This window comes from Thermobia domestica, chromosome 15, assembly GCF_964235325.1.
Source record: "Thermobia domestica chromosome 15, izTheDome1.hap1.1, whole genome shotgun sequence".
NCBI lineage: Eukaryota > Metazoa > Arthropoda > Insecta > Zygentoma > Lepismatidae > Thermobia > Thermobia domestica.
The window spans coordinates 80005950-80026231 of NC_137468.1; the positions used below are offsets into that span (position 1 = coordinate 80005950).

Sequence of the window (20282 nt, forward strand, 5' to 3'; positions counted from 1 at the left end):
AGCCTACACATAAGCTTCCACTGATATTATAGAGTGGCCAGAAAGTCCCTTTACACTTGTACTTTCCTTTGTCCATATGAAGATGTTCCTATCCCGTGAACTCTGATAAATAGCACATACACCAGAAAAAAGAACTCCGGCAGAAGCAGGAATGGTGGAGAAAGTCTCCTACGTGCTTCCTCCCGGCGTTTAAGCCCTAGTCGGTTAGTTTATTGATGGCCATTGACCGGAATGCGTGCAGGCTTAAGTCCATTTTCCTGTTGAGGTGCATTGTGCTCCTTGTGATTCCAAGTTCTGCAGAACACTTTCTGATCGACTTGCGTGGCGAACGCAACACTGATGCACTAACTTCTCCATATGTTTCCTTTCGGATTGAAGGACAACCAGTACGAGGGGCACCCAAAACACTTCCCAGGTGAAAAGCTTTCTCCTCCCATATGATCAGTCTGACGACTCGGTGGTTCCTATCCGAACCATTCACGAAACCTGTCCATCATTAGCGGCATGTTTTCGTTGTTTTGCTTCTGTTAATGCATCCACACTTGCTAATAAGCGCTCTTCCAAAGTGAAGTCACTTGTATCCGCCATTGTTGTTCACCAAACACAGAAAGGCGAGATTATGAACTCGTCAACGGACAGATTTTGTTCTCCTCCGTCCGCGGACAGTTACGCGGCGGCAATCACGTGGCAATTCACGTGAGAAGCACTGTTGCCTTATCAATGATCAGGATGGGAGGTTCAAATCTTAAATATCTTAACACATTACGTTGTTACATGCATTTATTTTGAGTATAATGGGACTTCCTGGCCACCCTGTAGAATAGTTGAATATATTATGTACGTTCTTGTATAAACTTGGTTCCTGTGGATTCCTTGCAGTGACTAATACTGAATATACAATGTAAATGCTGTGTACTGCATTTTATTGTTTTCTGAATAATGACAAGCAATATGTAAATGTGTTTGTGCGTAACAATACGATGTACCAAACTATAGTGTATAGCACATGTTCCCACAAAGTAACAATTTCTTTCAACATTCAGAGATGAACTTCGATTAAGAGAAAACAAAGTGCACAACTTTTTCTCTGAACTTTCTTGAATGCTTTTCGGATATTTTTCCAAAGTTGTACATTTTATATTATCATGCATTCATTTATTTGAACACGTCAATTTCCCATAAGCAGTATAGTTTAGAAATTTAAATTAAAGCCTTTTCCAGTTATAATTTTAATACACAAGTTCCCAAAAGAACATAGTATTTTCTAAACGGCTGATTTCACAAACAATATATTTTCTACTGGTTCTAGTATTAAACAATCCAGTACAAAACTTACGTTCAAAATCTACACAGCATTCAATTTGTTTTACCAATCACTATCCGACACCATATAATGTACAGTGACATCCTACAGCCTGGTTCAAGTCACGTCGTAAAATCATATTTAAATTACATATGCTTAAAAGCCCACACATGTGAAATTTCTTCCGTTTATGACTGAGAAACTAATTGATGTCTTACTTAGTATATAAACTGAGTTGCTTTTTTATCTGGCATATACAGTAACTGTAGCAAGGTCTAGCTATATGATCAGAAGTAAGATAATGCGAAAACGTAATAGTCATTGTACCATTCCGGACATTAAGAATCCAGAATTAGCCATAAATTTGCATTATTAAATTTTAAGTCAAATATTACAAAACCATGTTAAGTTTCAAATGAGTATCAATTAGATTTTAGATTTACTGGTATTGAAGTACTCATTAGCGATGATTTCCTTGTCTCTGTAACTTAAATACAGGGTGTCTTAAAAGTCTCCTAACATAGGGTAACTCTGTTATTATCAGAGTTACAACAAAATGTAAGAGGGGGGAAACCGTCTCCAAATGTGATGTTTTCGATCTGAAGTAAAGGATTTTTTTTTTAAATCGGACGAGCCGTTTCGATTGTACGATCTTTATGCGCCCAATGTTAAATGAAAATGCAGCATTGCCATTTACCTGGACCCACCACATAAGTGAATGAACTTGCTGTCTTTTACGTTAACGTGTCAATGGTCAGCTCCCATTTCAAACAGTAACTTCAGATGTCAGGGGATTTTTGAGATACCCTGTATATTATAATAGAATCTTTCTAATTTTTCCAACGGTTGTTTCGATTAAAGTTGTTTAATATACTCAAGCATCCATCTTACAGACTCATAGATGTTTATTTCCATGTCTAATCATAATTAGTATGTCTAACCAAGCGCCAATTTTTAAAGAAATACATAAACTTGATATTGTTTTGCATTTCGCATTATTCATTTAGCTAACAATAAATGTGCTAGAGAGATGTTCACATCGCTTCACTTAATTGGTGAGTTGGCATTTGCTCTTTTCCTTGTCACTTGGTTCTTTTTTTAGTCTCACAAAACCGCCACACAGATAAATATTTTCATATCATTCAATAGACTTCTAGAGCGTGAGCTGTATCGCTCAATACCAATTTAAACCATTTGACATCACGTCCAGAAACACACACACATACACACAGACACTAGGTTTTATTTTTCACTTTCTATGTTGTTGGTGGTGCAGAAAATTTTATTTGTTTCTGGTTCAAAATTCTGCATTGTTTTCTCCCTCTCTTTGACTCATCCTTTTTATTCTCCTCATACCCTAAAATCCACCAAACCTTCCTGTTTAGCGTAGGTGAATACGTATATGTGGGGATGTGTATGGAACATGTTCTATGTATGTGTGTGTGTGTGCTTCCCCTCTCCATACAGATGTTTGGAATCTCCCAATGGCTCTTATGTGTCACTGGAATTGTATTTTCATGCATGAACCATCGACCGTCACTTTATAACCTCATCCTTGTCATTTGAAACCATTCGTCATATTCTACCAAGAGAAGTTGATGAAGTTCTCTCTGCTTTTGTCTAATATATATATATATATATATATATATATATATATATATATATATATATATATATATATATATATATATATATATATATATATATATATATATATATATATATATTGTGTGTGTGTGTGTGTGTGTGAAAGAGAGAGAAAGGGGTACGGGAGAGCTCAAAATATTGTCCCATTTCGAATAATAGACACATGACAGGAGAAGTATGATTAATATCAGTCGCTGACTATACTGAACTTATAATTATCAAGCATATTATTTCATTTCAAGATTTGATTCCTTTTTACAACAGTAGTCCTAAACCTACAAGTTTATATAAATTTAGGAAGGAGATTGCAGGTTTTGACCAAAAGAATCAACTGATTTTTTTAAAAAAGAACCCCCGTCTTAAACTGAATCCAGGAGAACACTCTACGAAGACATGTTACCAATGAGGTGGTTACAGGTTTTACAAGAGTTACAAGTAATACAGCATTGGGGAAAATGATTGAGACCCTGTTCTGAAAATCAAAATGGAATAGAAAAATTTCTTCTAAACATAGATACTAGAAACAAACACGATTATAAAAATTTGTTTATTATAAAGAAACAAGATCATAGAAATTACATTTTAAAGAAACGAGTTCGGATTTCTCGTTTTCATATGGGTCTTGAATGGATACTTTGTTCTTTCTTGAATGGATACTTTTTATTTTCTTTTTCAACTGTACAGCTTTAGTTGCGTATTTGCCCTATTCATATAACCATTTAATTTAGGCGTAATATGTAAACGTGTTTTTGTTTAACCAAATCATTAATAATGTACGTACTTTGGGATTCGATTCTTCATAGGGGCAGAAACATTTTAGTATTGATCCTGTATTATGAGGCGATTGGGAACCCGTTAGAGGTAGCAATACTGGTTTAGTAAGATAGAATTGAACTGGGAGACGACGGGCTGAGCATATATCACCATGTTGCTGGTCATTTCTTTCCCATGGGCTGTTGTACCAGGATTTTTTTTATGTATTTAAAACAAATTTTCAAGCACAACTGCGAGACTAATTGATTTTACAATCAGTAAACCAAAAAAAAAAACGATAATAAGAAAATAAGTAAATGGAAATAGGTAAAGGTATTGGTCCGGCATTCGTCTGATGGATTTGAGAACTTTGAGGCTTCTGATTGCAAAGCAAAAACTCTAATCTTTCCATAGCTTAACTTATTATATAAATTAATGCTATTTAGAAATTAAGAAATATTGAAAAATATTTGGTAGTCTTACTACTACATTGAACCAAGTTCAACAAAAACTTACATCTCTGATCCAAGCTTTGTAACTTATAATACATCTGCCTTGTGAAATTAAATACGTGGGTTGTTCAATTTATAGATTTCCCTAAGCTGTAAAAAAAAATTTTAAAAATACATTAGTAAACTACACATACATGTGTAGGCGGATTCTTCCTTATCTCTCCAGATAATCCCTCTTCACATTCAGGCATTTGTCTCACCGTTGCACCAATTTGTACAAACTTTTTGTAAAAAAAAAAAAAAAAAAAATCAGTGTTATTGAGCACTCTCGTCACAGTCGGCTTCACTTCTTCATCACCAGTTGACAGGTGACCAGGTCGCTTATGTTAAACCTGAACTCTTCTTCAGGGAAACGCAATTCGACATAAGCGATCTGGTCTCTTCTTCTTGACGATAACGCCCACTCCCACTTAGCACGCAAAGAAGACACAAAATTGATCAATTAGGGTAGGAATGGCTGGCCCACTATCCATACAGACTTAAATTTAGCGCCGAGTTACTTCCATATTTTTTTCCAAGTGTTAAAAGTCTGAAGTGCAAGGTAAACGTTTCGGAGTAGATAAAGAAACATCGGATGATTTCCACCAAAGCTTGGTTTTAATACATTCTATAGAATAAAGGTGTTTGCTCTTGTCAATACATAGCATGACTTGTGAAGCATATGAGGAAGGAACAGACTGTTGGAGAGCACAAAATTCATATTAATGGCCGAAAAGTATGCAGATAAAGGTCTGCATAGTAGCCTGATAAGTAAAGAAACAAAGTTCAATTAAGAGAAATAAAGGAACTTGTTATACTCGGGAGACAGCTGTTGGCCTAAGTCTTCACGTGGTCTGATAAGTAAAGAAACAAAGTTCAATTAAGAGAAATAAAGGTACTTGTTATTCTCGAGAGACAGCTGTTGGCCTAAGGTTTATTTTCTTACTGTAATTTAAATACAGCTAATTGAATTCTTCTTCATTTCAACAACAATAAAATTACTAAAATGCAGTAAGCTTAATGAACACCTAGTGAAACGAAACTTGTTTATTCTCGATGTGGCATCATGGAATAGGTGTTACTTCAAGTGAAGTCCAGGGTAAAGGACCCAATGCTTTGATGTTGAAGACGGCTAGACTTCTGTATACAGCTAGGCTCGTGAAGATGATAAAGATGAAATAGATGAATAAAATTATCCATCCCTTGACTCGGAGTCCATACACTACATATACAACATAAGTAAACAATATTCTTTACAATACTATAACAGAAGATACCGGGTTTCTCTGAAAATAAGACCTAACCAGAATAATAAACAGTAGCATAATTTTTCAGCTTGCTCTACTTCAAGAATAAGCCCTACAATAAACCTACAAAGGAGAAAAGAACTTATTTTCCGCGTTTCTCGCAATAATCATACATATTTAAATTTTACTTTCCACAATTATACCATACAGGTTAAAGGAGACGATTGGATGATGAGAATGAATGAAATGGTGGAATAAAGAAAGTGGGAGGAAATTATGGACGCTCTACCAATGAGCAACCGTGACCCTCTTTCACAACAATCAAAGAGCACTTTAATAACAGTTAACGCTCCGAGTTGAGATGCACAGTTTCTTCTGAAAATGAACCCTGGTCCGTCTTTTAGACACACACACATACACATTTAATATAAGATCCGGTCTTATTTTCGAGGAAACAAGGGAAAAGTAAATAATATCGTCTTTCTTTGAATAATTTTCAAATATTTTTGTTTTACTTGAATGTTTTTTCTTCCGTTATCTGATGAATAATATTGATCGATTTTTATCAACACTTTTGAAGAAACGTTAATATATTTGAGAAAAATGATACAATTGTTTGAGGACAATTTTACCGATACTGATTCTGAAATATATCTTCATTAAACTCTCTATTATGATTTTAGCAAGATGACAGTACATAGTAAAGTTAATGAGATATAGCTTAGAACTATCATTAACTCTTTAACTTTTAAATTATGGTCAACTAAAATGTTGTCTAAATATAAGATATATATCGATGGTACTAGGGATGGCCAAAGTTATCCGGATTCCGGAAAATTTATTTTCTGGAATCGGAAATTTTACTTTCCGGATTTCGGAAAAAACCGGAATTTTTCTGAATTCCAGAATTTTTAAAGCCCGGAATTTTTCCAAAATTCAGAGTTTTCTAAATTCCGTAATTTTTCCGATTTGTGGATTTTTCCGAGATCTGGAATTTTCTGAATTTCGGAATTTCTCCGCAATCCAGAATTTTTCCTATTTTACTTTCCGGATTCCGAAAAGCAAGCAAAAATTCCGGAATTGACCATCCCTAGTCAATAGACCACATGAAGGGTAAAGGAAAAAGGAAGGAATGTCTCAAAATTTCATTTTCGAGAAATCGTCGTTTTAATATTGAAAACCGCGTAAGAAGAATAAGGTTAGTTAAATCTTTTACCCATTTTACATGGACATTTCTACATTTACTCATGCATAGCATATACAGTCAAATAGTACCAAGAGTCACCAATAGAACATATAGGGCAAAGCACCAGAAAAAGCACATACATGGACATTCCTTGTTTTTTACCCTTACCCTTCACATTAAACTGAACAAGATAACACATTTGAAAGTACATTTTCATATGTGTTGTGCGTACACGAAAATCGATAAAAATAAACTTTTGTGACACTAAAAAGTATGCAGTTCATTGTCATTAAGAGGCCTAATCACTGCGAACTTAAATTACCGTTAATTTTACAGTAATTAGATAATCGAAATGTGGAACAAGAGCTAGATAATATTATTGTGCATGAGGTACCGTTATCACGAATCACCTAGTAGCTTTCCGTTTGCAGCTATTTAGAAACGCGAAAATACATGCCGATTTTCTAAATGGCTGGAAATCGAAAGAAGATAAGTGAGTCGTGATAATGGTATCTCACATAAAATAATATTGTCTAGGGAGGTCTTGTTCCACTTTTCGATTATCTTTTTATCGATTTGAAGATATCACATAATTACTGTAAAATAAGCAGTATTTTAAGTTCGCCGTGATGGGCCTCTTAATAATTAACATTTTATTTTTATTTTGTCGGAAGAAAGTGTTATTTATGTGCTCTATAAGCAGCAAAATACTTTGTTAACTAACACTGTGTTGTGTGTTTTTTTAACGCTGACACACACACTCTTTATGCTGATACCATTTGTAAGATTTCCCGATTATAATGTACTGCAGCTATTATAGTGTAATGATCATGTACACTGAAATTTGTAATCATGTCCTATTTTCCAAAAACTTAAATAATGATAGTAATTATGTACTGGAGCTTTCAACGATTTAAATCCGTCTGACGATTAACATTTTTAGCTCCCATTACATGAGGGCAATAACCTGTATGCGAGCTTTTTGTCAACATTTAGTACAACTACTATTGTGCATTCAAACGCAAATTCTTTATTTCCAAACGTATTCTACAAAACATTGCGTTTATTGGGTTATCACGAAGTTGCGTCACTGTTTAGATGACCGTGACTGATAACAATAAGGAGAGAAAAAAGGTGTTTCCTTGAGAATGTAGATGCGTGTAAGTTTAAGCTTTCATGTTGTGCGTTTTTCATAATGGTTCGTTTTCGTAGTCTTTATTTTCTTTCTGTTTGATATAAGTCACTTTTACTAACACACATGTGTTTTATTTGTCCTTTGCATAATGTAAATGTGTTTGTCCTCATCTTGATATCTTTGAAATGACCTTTAATTTCTTTCTATGTTCTTGAAGTCTACATAAACTGATAGAAAAAAATCACGTAAAGAGTCTGCTTTCCGTAAGGAAGGAATTTCTAATTTGACATGTAAACATAATTATGATAGCAATAATGTGCATAGATAAATAGTTATGTATTAAATAAAACTTCATTTTCACTTAATATAATTGTATCTATTCAATAAAATTGTATTTAAAAAGTGCAGAGCTGAAGTTTGAAGCTTCAAACGGATAATATATTCATTACGATCAGCGACGCAACTAGCCTAGTTGTCGCCCGAGGCGTGAACTCGCCTTAGTGGCCCCCTCCCCTCCCTGATTGACCAAATTAAAACGCTCTTCGACTACACATGATACTGTCTTCAAACATGAACTCAACTATTCCATTCTTTTTTCTTCAAGTGATAAACTTTATTTCAAAATTGCAGTACATAATTTTTAGCATAAGATAAAACACCAAACTAATTAGTATTTGATTGCCAAATAATCTTAAAGTAGCATGCTTGACATATTCTTATAGTCTTATCAAAATAACTGCAAATCACAATGTTTTGGAATTATATCGGGATGTGTAGATTGAATCAACAGTTTGTTGCTTTAAAATAGAACAATTAATTATGACAAACAGTCAAACTCTCATCCCGAGTACTATACTCAGATAGTTTGCAAATCTCTTAAATAGATGTAGGTTAAACGAAAACACAAAAAGCTGGAACTAAAATTTAACTTTGTGGAATCTTTTGGCTGCACAAGCTTTTACAATGTGTTCAAAGGATAGCTCTGAAGCTAGCTTATGCTCTATGGATATGACCCTAAAGTTGGTGAGTCGTTGTTCTCCTTTTAAGTTTCTGAGGTAACTTTTATGATATTTAGTTTGCTAAAACTGCTTTCCTTGCCTTATAGTGAAAATAAATATTTGCCCAGTTGTGCGCCCCCCAATCCGGCGCCCGAGGAAGAAACCACATTTGCCCCTGCCCCATTAATCAAGTCTCACTTATCACTATTGTTGTGCAATCTATTCAATCCAGTGTTGTGCTTATAAGTCACAAAATTTGTGTTTTTCATGCAAATGGATAAACTATTTAATGCAATTTTGTGTTCAAAAAGCACAGAATTCAAGGTTTTCGTTAAAACCATTACAATACAATTGGTATGTACAAAAAATACTGAACTAAGTTTTTCTCTTTCCCACGAATAGTCTATTCAATGCAATTGTTATGCACAAGAAGCACAGAACTTGAGATTTTTGTTCACAAATGAATAATATATTTAATTTAATTGTTGTGTGCAAAAAGCACATAATTAGTGGTTTTAATTCAAACATATAAACTATTAAATTCAATTGGAACTCAATAAACTTGGCATTCAACACAAGTACAGAACTGAGTCTCTCTTTCCAACGGAGAGCTTGTTAAATTCAGTTGTTCTGTTTGAAAAGCACAGAACTTGAGTTCTGTTATTCAAATGGATAATATATTGAAAGTAGTTGTGTTTCAAAGACACAGAACTTAAGCTTTTGTTTCAAATCAATAATATATTCAATGCAGCAATCGAACGGATTATTGGTTCAATACAATATTGAAAACCTACTTTCACGAAAACGTTCACAAAATGATCAACGTTTTCTGTTATGTATAGGCCTATATTTTGTTTCGTTTCGACAGTATTTGAGCTCACATTACAAGAAATACTCCAGTATATAACTATCACAGCAACATCGAGACAATATGGTAGATGGAATTGCAATTTGATTTGGATTGGAATCACATATACCTCCACCAAAGAATCAAAACACTGACTCATACTTACATTGAAGACGACCGAGTATATGATACAGCTACGGGAATTCATATATAATTACAGTGTTAGCAATACTAATTTTGAACAATATTTTGCTCAGAGTTATTACTGTATTTGTAGGGATAAATATGTTGTAAGAAAATATAAGACTACATTTTGATTATTTCTTTGCTTTCATATACTATAAAGTATATGGCATTTTCACTACACAAAGGAATCAAGTCCACTTTTTGTCATTTTGGACATTTTAAAAATCTTATTAACATTTTAAAGCTTCAAAGATTCATGTCCAGATATCATAATTACTCTTATAATGTTTTAAAAAGTATTAACTTTTCCATGTACTTAACCGTACTTTACAAACCTCGTCTCATTTTCTTACAACTTTTGTTAATTGGGCTTAATTCACTTGCGCTATCAACGTTCAATACACAGGCTAAGTAGAAAAACTCGGTAAACTGATCAAACGAACACAAACCATCAATTTCAGCCGTGTAAAAGGCCTTTTGTGAACACATCCTAGGATCTCTAATATTAAGATAACGCTGGAGTTATGCAACCATTACTTCTAGATTTTCAAATACTATACTAGGTAAATTATTTGAATTTAAATTTTGGCATAGACATTAAAGAAAACAAAAATGGCAGAGATTATAGTTTCAAACAGGATGTAATTGGGTTAAAGAAAGATATGGTGAATCAGAAACTTGTTACTGTTTGTTCATGTTATCTCTAGTAATTGTGTACTCCCCCAATTCTGGTCTGGGCAGGGACTGAATTTTATCCTATTCGGATTCTCTCGTATTTTTATACGAGGGCTATCCAGAAAGTAGATTACGTTTTGGAATAAAAAATCAACAAAGTATAGGAAACAAATTTTATTATATACAGATGAAAGCCACACACAAATACTACTTTTCGACATAGTCACCATTCAAATTAAGACATTTATCGTAGCGATGTACGAGCTTGGAAATTCCTTCGTCGAAAAATTCGGCCGCCTGCGACTTCAACCACTTCGTTACCTCTTCTTGCAGCTGTTCGTCGTCATCAAAACGCTGCATAGCCAGCCACTTCTTCATTGCTGGGAATAGGTGGAAGTCGCTCGGTGCCAGGTCGGGACTGTACGGCGGATGAGGAAACAACTCCCACTGAAAAGATTCAAGAACTTCACGCGTGACATTTGCCGTGTGGGGCCGGGCGTTGTCGTGAATCAACAAGATCTTAGAGCTCAACATTCCTCTGCGCTTGTTTTGAATTGCTCTTCTGAGGTTTTGCAGAGTTTGGCAATACCTTTGAGCGTTTATTGTAGTGCCTCTTTCCAGGAAGTCCACCAAAATCACACCTTTTCTGTCCCAAAAAACAGTCGCCATCATCTTCCTTGCCGACATTGTTTGCATGCATTTCTTGGGTTTTTGGGGAGAACCTATCTGCCCCCACTGCATTGATTGCAATTTCGTTTCACAGTTCACGTGTTTCACCCATGTTTCGTCACCAGTAACGATGCGATCGAGTAAAGAGTCACCATCCTTATTGTAGGCGTCCAAAAAGTGCAACGCTGCAGCCATTCGCTGATTTTTGTGGTCCTCTGTCAAGATTTTTGAAATCCATCTTGCACAAAACTTGTGGTAACCAAGCTTTTCGCTGATGATTTCGTGCAACAAACTTCGCGAAATTTGTGGAAAACTCAAAGAAAGTTCCGTTATTGTGAACTTTCGATTTTCACGGACTTTAACATCGACTTTTTCGACAAGTTCGGCAGTCACTTTGCTGGGTCTCCCACTTCGATCTTCGTCGTGAACATTGGTTCGGCCATTTTTAAATCTTATGACCCACTGTCGCACTCCACCTTCAGTGATAATGTTGTCCCCATACACTTCACACAGCTGCCGATAGATTTCTATCGGTTTACAGTTTTTTGCTGTCAGAAACCTTATTACTGCACGTACCTCGCAGCTCGCGGGATTTTCAATTAACGCAGACATTTCAAACCGTCACAGTATCTTAACGGAGCACAGCACGAACCTCTCACTAGCACGGCTAGATGCCGACTGAGCTGCGCAACGCTCTGACCCCAAGATGCCCGCGCTAGCCCCGCCCCTAGCGGACACAGACGAAAACGTAATCTACTTTCTGGATAGCCCTCGTAGTTCGTATTTCAATAGTGTAGTTCTCTAGGTAGTTCGTAGCCTCTGCGGGATTCTTTGGCCAAAATCTACTTCCAAGGTATTCAATGGCTTGACAGCTGATGCTTCTCTCGCAGTCCTGCCTTATGTAGTTTTGTTCTTATGACAAATGAGTGCCCAACTTACACAGAGAAAAAAAGGTATGTGGCGTACGTAAAAACGTAGGTTACATGCGTAAATCCTGTAGTTTTTGGATTGATATATATCATCTTGCAGCAAACATGTATGCTTTATAATACTATCCGCATAAGTGTTCCATCTATACGTACTTTTCATATGATTGTATATAGGCGGAAAGGATCTCATATACAGGTGGACGTATGTAACATATAGCTGACGTATGTAATATACGGAAGACTGTTAAGTGTCAGACATCCTACAGCTGCATAATGTAACATTTAAGTGAGGAAAAAGGTAATACGTATGTACCATATGGATAATGTACCATATGTATCATATATATTTTCGTAGTAAACACATGGATTATGTATATTTGTACAATGGATCGCTCTCCGGATAACGGATTTTTCTCAGTGTACGATCAACGGCTGAGAAAGATCCCCCATGAACTAGTTAACCAGAGTCTTTACATGGTGATAATACCGTTTTCATCTATAGCTTTTGCCGTGAAATTTTCTCGTTCTCTTAACAGACAAAAATTGTCGAGTGCAAGGGCCGAGTAATATGCAAAGTGCTAAAGAAAATTTCGAAGAATGACGACTCTGCTTTAGTACATCAACTTTAATTTTACAAAATACACAATATTTTAATTTTTTCTTGTCTTGAAACTCAAATTAATGGGTATTTTAAGTAAAAAAAAAAAAAAAAAAAAAGATAGACTTAATCGTGTATTTCTCTCCAGTATCTTCTTATTCCAATAAATCAAGAGAATTGCAGACAGTTCCCTTCGATTCCATACTTTCAGTACAAACTATTCAATTGAATTCATATATCATCAAAGAAACTTCACAGAGAGTCCTAAAAAGAAAAAAAAACAGAGTTTGACCTATTTTCCATGATTTAATACAAATAAACAAAAAAGTCATAAAAAAAAGGAACATTGTGAATGAGCGTATTCCTTAAAAGGGAAAGCTAAGACAACATTCCTCATCTACAGGATTAGGACGCCAAAGAATCGACCAGCCACGGATGGATATGGATGGCATTTACCACGTAAAGCAAACTTCTGAAATTGTGACTTTCTGGTTGAGAATGTCCAGCATTACTTTCTTTTATATAGAGAAAAGAGTTCTAGTCCATTGTCTCCCTTCGACTTGGAAAGGCTTCTTTGGGGAAAACTGCTTCCGGATGCTTTCTCCAGAGCCTCCGAAAGGGTTTCTCACTTAAGCTCATGCTGGAGAGAGTACGGCTGGAAAAATGACTGGAGGGCTTCATCCAAAGTTCAAATCAATACTCTTCCCTATTGGTTTACTTGTCTTTGTCTAAGAGCACAGAGTTCTCGGCGAAAATTTGTACAAGAGTTATTGCTTTCTTTTGCTGCCCTAGTGTACCCGAATTTGTTAAATGAAACTTTCTAGAGTTATTAATTATGTTTTTTTTTTTTAAGTTACGAATAAGTTAGTAATATCATGGCGAACATTTATGTAGAATATTTAATTATTTCCATTTTTACAACATGCTCAAAAGTAACTGGTCCAATTAACTTATCTGCAAGATTTTATCTATCAGTATTAGTTTTGGACAGTACAGTGTTATCTATGGTTCCTAAGTCAATCAAAGCAGACCATGTGTTTTGAAGTTAAAATTTACTGGGAAGAAATTCTGTTTCGTCGTCCTGAAGTTACTTAGTATAGCAGAAGATAAGGCGCCTAAAAAACATTAAGGGATTCACGGTGGTTCAATACTAAAGCGCTCACCCCCGGTGTGAGATATCCCTAGTTCGATACCAAGCTATGTGAATTTGTGTGGACAATATCGTGTCCATTAGTTCTCTCAAGGTTTCTCCCACATTCTCATTCCACCAATTATTTAATAATCTTTCATATTCACTAATCATCATCCTCTTTTAGCCTACAGGGCAGAAAAGTGAGAACTAGAATTTTCATTTCATAACCAAGGAAAGGGAACTTTTGAACTTTAATTTTCCTCTTAGTTTACCATACCTTAATACAGTGGATCTCAAAGTGGGGTCCGCGGGACCTAGCCAGGGGGTACGCGACGCCTAAAAATTGAAATATGTTGTAATGAAATGGAACTCACAGCTATTATGCAAGAAATATTTTTAAGATTAACAAACTGCAGTTGTGGACAGTACGAGTACAAAACAATCACTATTATTAATTTCCAATGCTCAAGGATTTCATTGATTCTTCAGGTGAAAAACTCTCTGCTGAAATTCACAAAACACTTGTAGGACACTTGAGAGCACTAGCTGCAAGTTTGTGAAAATATTTTCATGTCCCACAACCTGCTAATGATTGGATTGGAAATTCTTTCACTAATGTAGAAATCCATAACATACCTACAAGGTATGAACCTGTCTAACACAGATCAAGAACAGCTATTGGAACTATCCTGGAACTATTCAGATTTCAGCGCAGTTATGGAAAGACACAAAGAATTTCATTCCTCACATTTCAGATCATTGTTTATCAAGTGGATTTCCTTATAAAAAGGACGTTGATTGATGAAAGTTAATGTATTTTCAATTGAAATTTCGTTCACTAGGAAACAATCATGTATCTTTAGAATAAATTACTTATTGCAATATTTTTCTTGAAATTTTTCTTGTTAGTGGTAATTAGTATTTTTTTAATACCATGTGAAATTTCAGATAGCATTGTAAGGGGCTACGCAGATCAGTTTTCAAACGAATATAGGATCCGTGTTATCGGAAAGTTTGCGAACCACTGCCTTAATAGGTATGAATATTCTTATATTCAACTGTAGATAGGTCCCTTTCTTTAGTGAAAAGGAAAAAACATGTCAGTTTTTGTGCACTCTTCCAAATCTTTTCTTAAAGTAGCATGTTTCAAAAATTGTTATGCACAGAAGTTGTATTTTAAAAGGAAATCATTGTATTTATACTTCTTGAAACATGTGGAAAGTAATGAAAAATCAGCACCATATGTTCTGATCACAAAAAAGTTATAACCATTTCTTTTCCTTCCTATATCAAAGGCAAGACTACAATTGGAAACATTGAAATAAATGTGAGTATAATATTGGTTTGCTCCGTAGTTTAGATACAATTCGTTATCCAGATATAATTCGTTATCTGTCATCCGGATATTATCCATTATTCGAATGTTATCCGTTATCTACACATTATCCTTTGTTCGAATATTATCCGTTTTCCGTCCTTCGAGTATCATCCGTTATCCGGATATTATCCTGTATCCGGATTATCAGTTTCTTCACAATCGGATATAGGATAATTGGATATCCAGATATCCGTTATCCGAATATTTTGGCCATCACTATTACAGAGCGAATAGATAACGTGATTGTTGCTAAAGATGATTTAGTGTTTAGCACCAAGGCTAATATGAGACTTGGACCTACAACTTAGCCTGGGATTCAATAAATAACGTAGTACAGTGAATGAAATTCGTCTATAGTTCCCACATTAAACTATTAAACTGTTATTGCTAAACTTATTTCACATTAATGTAATTTTAAACATCCTCTTTATCAAAGATGTTTCATCGCGAGTGTATCCTTAACTGAAACTGCTGAATAAGATATGGATAATCTTGTACTTGAAGCTAAAGCACAAGATGTGTAGTTTAAGGAATAATACATTATGGTTATAAGTAGTATGTGTATCTATTGTTAAGAGTTTACATGTGTCACTGTTAATAGTTTTTACATCACAAAGGGACATATGTTGGATCAGGGTTAATATGTGTAAGAAAATGGCTCCAAAACACTCCAACTTACTCTCTTAACATATATTTTGGTAGCGGACATTTTGAACTAACTGCGTATATTTTTGTCTAACATTTGTGACATTCATTCCCTTACGAGTATAGGACTACATTTTCTATGCTTCCAGTAAGTCGGGTAAAAAAGAAATATTAAAATGTAATCTATTTCAAATTTACCTGATAGATCTATCTATAGTTTTCTTATGTTTAACCTTGAAATTCAAATAATACTGAATTTTCTTTTTTTTTTTTTTTTTTTTTTTTTTTACATTGGTAACATGTAATTTGCCATGAGAAACACGAAGATCGTGGAAAGATACAAACGAGAAGAGGACAAAATGCATTTACTTGTAATGTTCAATTTTTCTCTCGTATTATTTCTTGCTTGTTATTATTTGCTACCAAGATTTGTATTTTTTTTTCTTTTTCTTCGAGGAAAATGTTTGCAAGTAACATTACAGACCGGAAATTCACGTGTGACATTCACGAATATTCGTGACTTTATCAGCTACAAATATGAATTTTTCGTGTGTGTATCTACAGGTAAGTCGAAACGAAAGTTTTGTTTAAAAAAAAATGAGGAACAAACGAACTTTATGGAATCGTGCCTTATTTTTTTCATTTTCGTAATACACACGAAAAATTGTAGCCAAACCAAAAGTCAGTCCAAAACTTTTGTACTTTTCTTTTCTTTTTCTTTTCTTTCTTTCATTTTTTTACAGCAACGGTTGAAGTCGTAAAATTGCCATCTATGTGAGTTATTGGTTGCTATCAGAACTGAATTAATAAATTATAATTGTATTCTACTTGTTCTGTACCAGCAAACCAGAATTTATATACATAAGCAGACGTATTGTATACAATTTTGTACAATGTATTGTATACAATCTTGAATGCGGAATATACGAGTACATCCTTATTATGAACGAAATATGTTCTCGAAAAGAAAAAAATCTTATGCCTCTGCCTTTGTTTGAAGTTTAGCAAACTCTGTAAATCAATCTATCCATAATACATACAAATGAAATTATGTTTGTGACTTAATAACTCTTGAACCACCCTCAAATTTTCTACATAGGTGAGGTTCGGGCCTGGAATGACTTTTATCACTTCGCATTGACGGTGCAATTTAGAGGAGAAGGAGGGGAATATATAAAAATTATCGAAAATTGTTTTTTTAGTTTATTTTTTTAAAAGTATTTGGATAAAAGTTTATTTTTTATCCACTCTATATAATATAATCTTAACGAACGTAATCTAAAGATTCTTACAGTATGGGTATAAATGATGCATCTTAAGATATTTCTGCAGATAAACAAGAAATCCCATCAATGACCTCATCTGAACACATGCATTTTCTGTGATCGGCAATTACAGACATAAAAGACACTACACCGTTGGAACTGACTACTTTAACCTGATATCTGAACCAATATTTCTTGGTTTGTTCCCAAAGCAGGAAACACTACCGAGTGGTTCGAACCCAGTATCACACTATCAGATGATCCAGACTATTTAGTGTTAATCCTCAGTCACTACCTTAAATTTTCCTAATTGTATGTTCTAAAGCCATCATAGAATATCACACTGAAAATACGTTTTTTTTTAAAAAAAAAATCGAACGATCATTAAGGAAATACATTATTATCCTCTGTCTGACTAGTAGCGTTTTCAGGAACACTTGCTCTTTTATTTATAGGTTGAGAGAATGGTAGGAAAGTTAAGCTGAGAAACGTCAGCTTTCCTTTAAAAGACACTTCGCTTGCTGTTGTAGTAGCTGCGAATAAGAAATAAGTTGCCAGTTTAATGCCAAATCTTATGAATAATTAAAAATGGGAGAATGGTACAAGGAGGAAAAGTTAAGAGTTTAAAAGTGAAAAAGACAAGCTAGAAGGAAAGGAAATCAAGAGAGCAGAGACCAAAGAACAAGAAAGATTTTTCTTTTAATTCTCTCTTGAAATTGCTTGGAAGAGATACAGTATCTTGGCTTTACAAAAATGTTAACGACGGGAGAAGAAGCATTTCATATTAACTACAAATGACGGATTATCTACAGAGTGATCACATGTCCACATATTCAATTTATTCATTGATAATCGCATTGTATTAATGTTGGATCATGGCAGAGGACAACTTTGAGATAGCGTAACTATTATTTACTATTTATTCCAGAGTGCCTGTGTGTACACCATTGTTTTTATAACAGGGATAATTCTCCTCCATGTACAATGTGAAATTCTTCTCAACATTGCTGCCATGATGTTATTAAATGCATGTTGAACAGCATCCTTAAGTTCATCTACTGTCTCGTAACGTTTGGCAGCAACCTTTTGTTTAATGAAACCCCATAATGTTGAATATCATGATTTTCCTGTATCGGTTGTTCGTGATCCCACGTCCTCATTACGATCCGTTCCTCCATGGTATAAGTAGAATTATCAGCCGTGAGTTAGATTTATATCAGAACCTGCTATAATAAGAAATATCAATCCATTAACATATATTGTATGTAGTACATAAGAGGTAACGGGACTTTGTGGTCACTCTTTTGGTTTTACAACAATATTAACGACTGGAAAAGAAGTATTCCGTATTAATTACAAATGGCGGATTATCTACATACATAGTACTATATACCTGTAAGGCATCCCAGGTAGTAAAGGCGAAATAAAAAAGTTAAATGCTATCTAAACGCTAGGATATTACATTTAAGGTGTTGGAGTAGTAATATCAAATTGCACTCTTGTTTATTTGCATAGTTTGTGAAAGTAGTTCCTCTTTCCTTTACCAAACGTAGTCTTAAAATAAATGGACCACTATTTGGACCGTTTACAATAGATTTTCACGATACAAGTATTTGTTCAGTTTTCCCTTACTACCTGGAACGCTAGCACTTCAGATATTCTGTGTACTGTATGTATTCTATATGTAAGTAAATTCTATATATTCGACATATATATGTTGTGTATATTCATGTGTATATATGATAACATTAAAAAAAGTTATTCCTCGGAAAATGTTCTTTTCTTTTTCTGGTAACCTTCAAATGCCAAATTCAATACAGTTTTCTATAAATACAGAACATCATGGATAACTTGAATCCCATGATTCTCTAAATGTAGTTCATTAAGAAGAAACACATTTTTAGGCGTGATTGTATCTTGTACATGTTATTGATAAACTTTTACGCTTGATGTATACGAAGGTTTGTTTGCTATTATGTATCCTTTATTATTGATGCGTAGACAACATTACGTTTTAGAGATTCAGTCAATTTCAACAGGAAAATTGTTGATTTTAATTGCATGTGTGTTTCTTTACGTTTGGAAGTAAACTATTTATTTGTGTGGACTACGTAATATCATTATACTACATATACAGTCTAATGGATTTTTAGTGACTCGGTGAACTTGTGTTAAAACATTTTATCGATTATTGATATGTGCATTAATCTTTACGTTTTGAATAATAGCATCGATTTTTAATACATAAACATCATTTTACGAGTTGACTTAGAACAATATTTTTAGCTCATATATTACATATATCAGTATTTATATGTTTAAATAGGTCATCGATTTTTTAACACACAGACTAAGTCAATCTTTACGTGTTTAGGCAACACCGATGCTTTTAACGTAAAGACCAGTCAATCTGTGTATTGAGTTGAAGCATCAATTGATAACACATGAACTACCGTATAATCAATCCTTACGCGTTGAGGAAGTGTATCAATTCTTAACATATAGACTATATCAAAATGTACGTGTTGAAGTAGAGCACAATTTTAACTTACGTTAATCTTTAAGTATTGAACCTAGAATACCGATTTTTAACACAGTCTATGTCAATCATCATTTGTTCAGATAGACTGGCGATTTTTAATACATAGACAATATCAATCTTTACATAATGAGAGGAACACCAATTTTTAACATATATCATACGTATATTAATGTTTATTTGATGAGGTAGAGCAACATTTTAATACATAAACTGCATCAATCTTTACGTTTTGAGATAAACTATTAATTTTTAACACAGACCATATTAATCTGTACGTGTTGAGAGAGAACAGTAATTTTTAACACAGATTACATTAATATTTGCATATTTAGGTAAAGTACGATTTTTAACATAGTAAACTACATAACTTTTTTCATGTTGAGTTAGGACACCGCTTTTAATACACATGCTCTATCAATCTTTATGTGTTGATTTAAAGTACTTATTTTGAATATTCAGATTGTACCAATAGATGCAAATAATACAAATTATGTCACAAATATAACACTTTATGTTATAAATTAATAAGTTCTTTGAGTCACTGGAAGCTAATCTTATTTCCATATGTTTAGTCCTTTGATCATTGTTGATTCTGACTCAGTAGATATATGGAATAATGTGTACCCTTTTACAAATTAAATGTTATATTAAGGTGT

At 34.1% G+C, this 20282-nt stretch overlaps 1 protein-coding gene across 9 annotated transcripts in view; it reads left to right on the top strand.

Moving 5' to 3' along the window:
* Positions 1 to 20282, top strand: part of LOC145671106 (voltage-gated inwardly rectifying potassium channel KCNH6-like) — a 754568-nt gene that overhangs the window by 569277 nt on the left and 165009 nt on the right. The gene's annotated exons all lie outside the window — the stretch shown is intronic.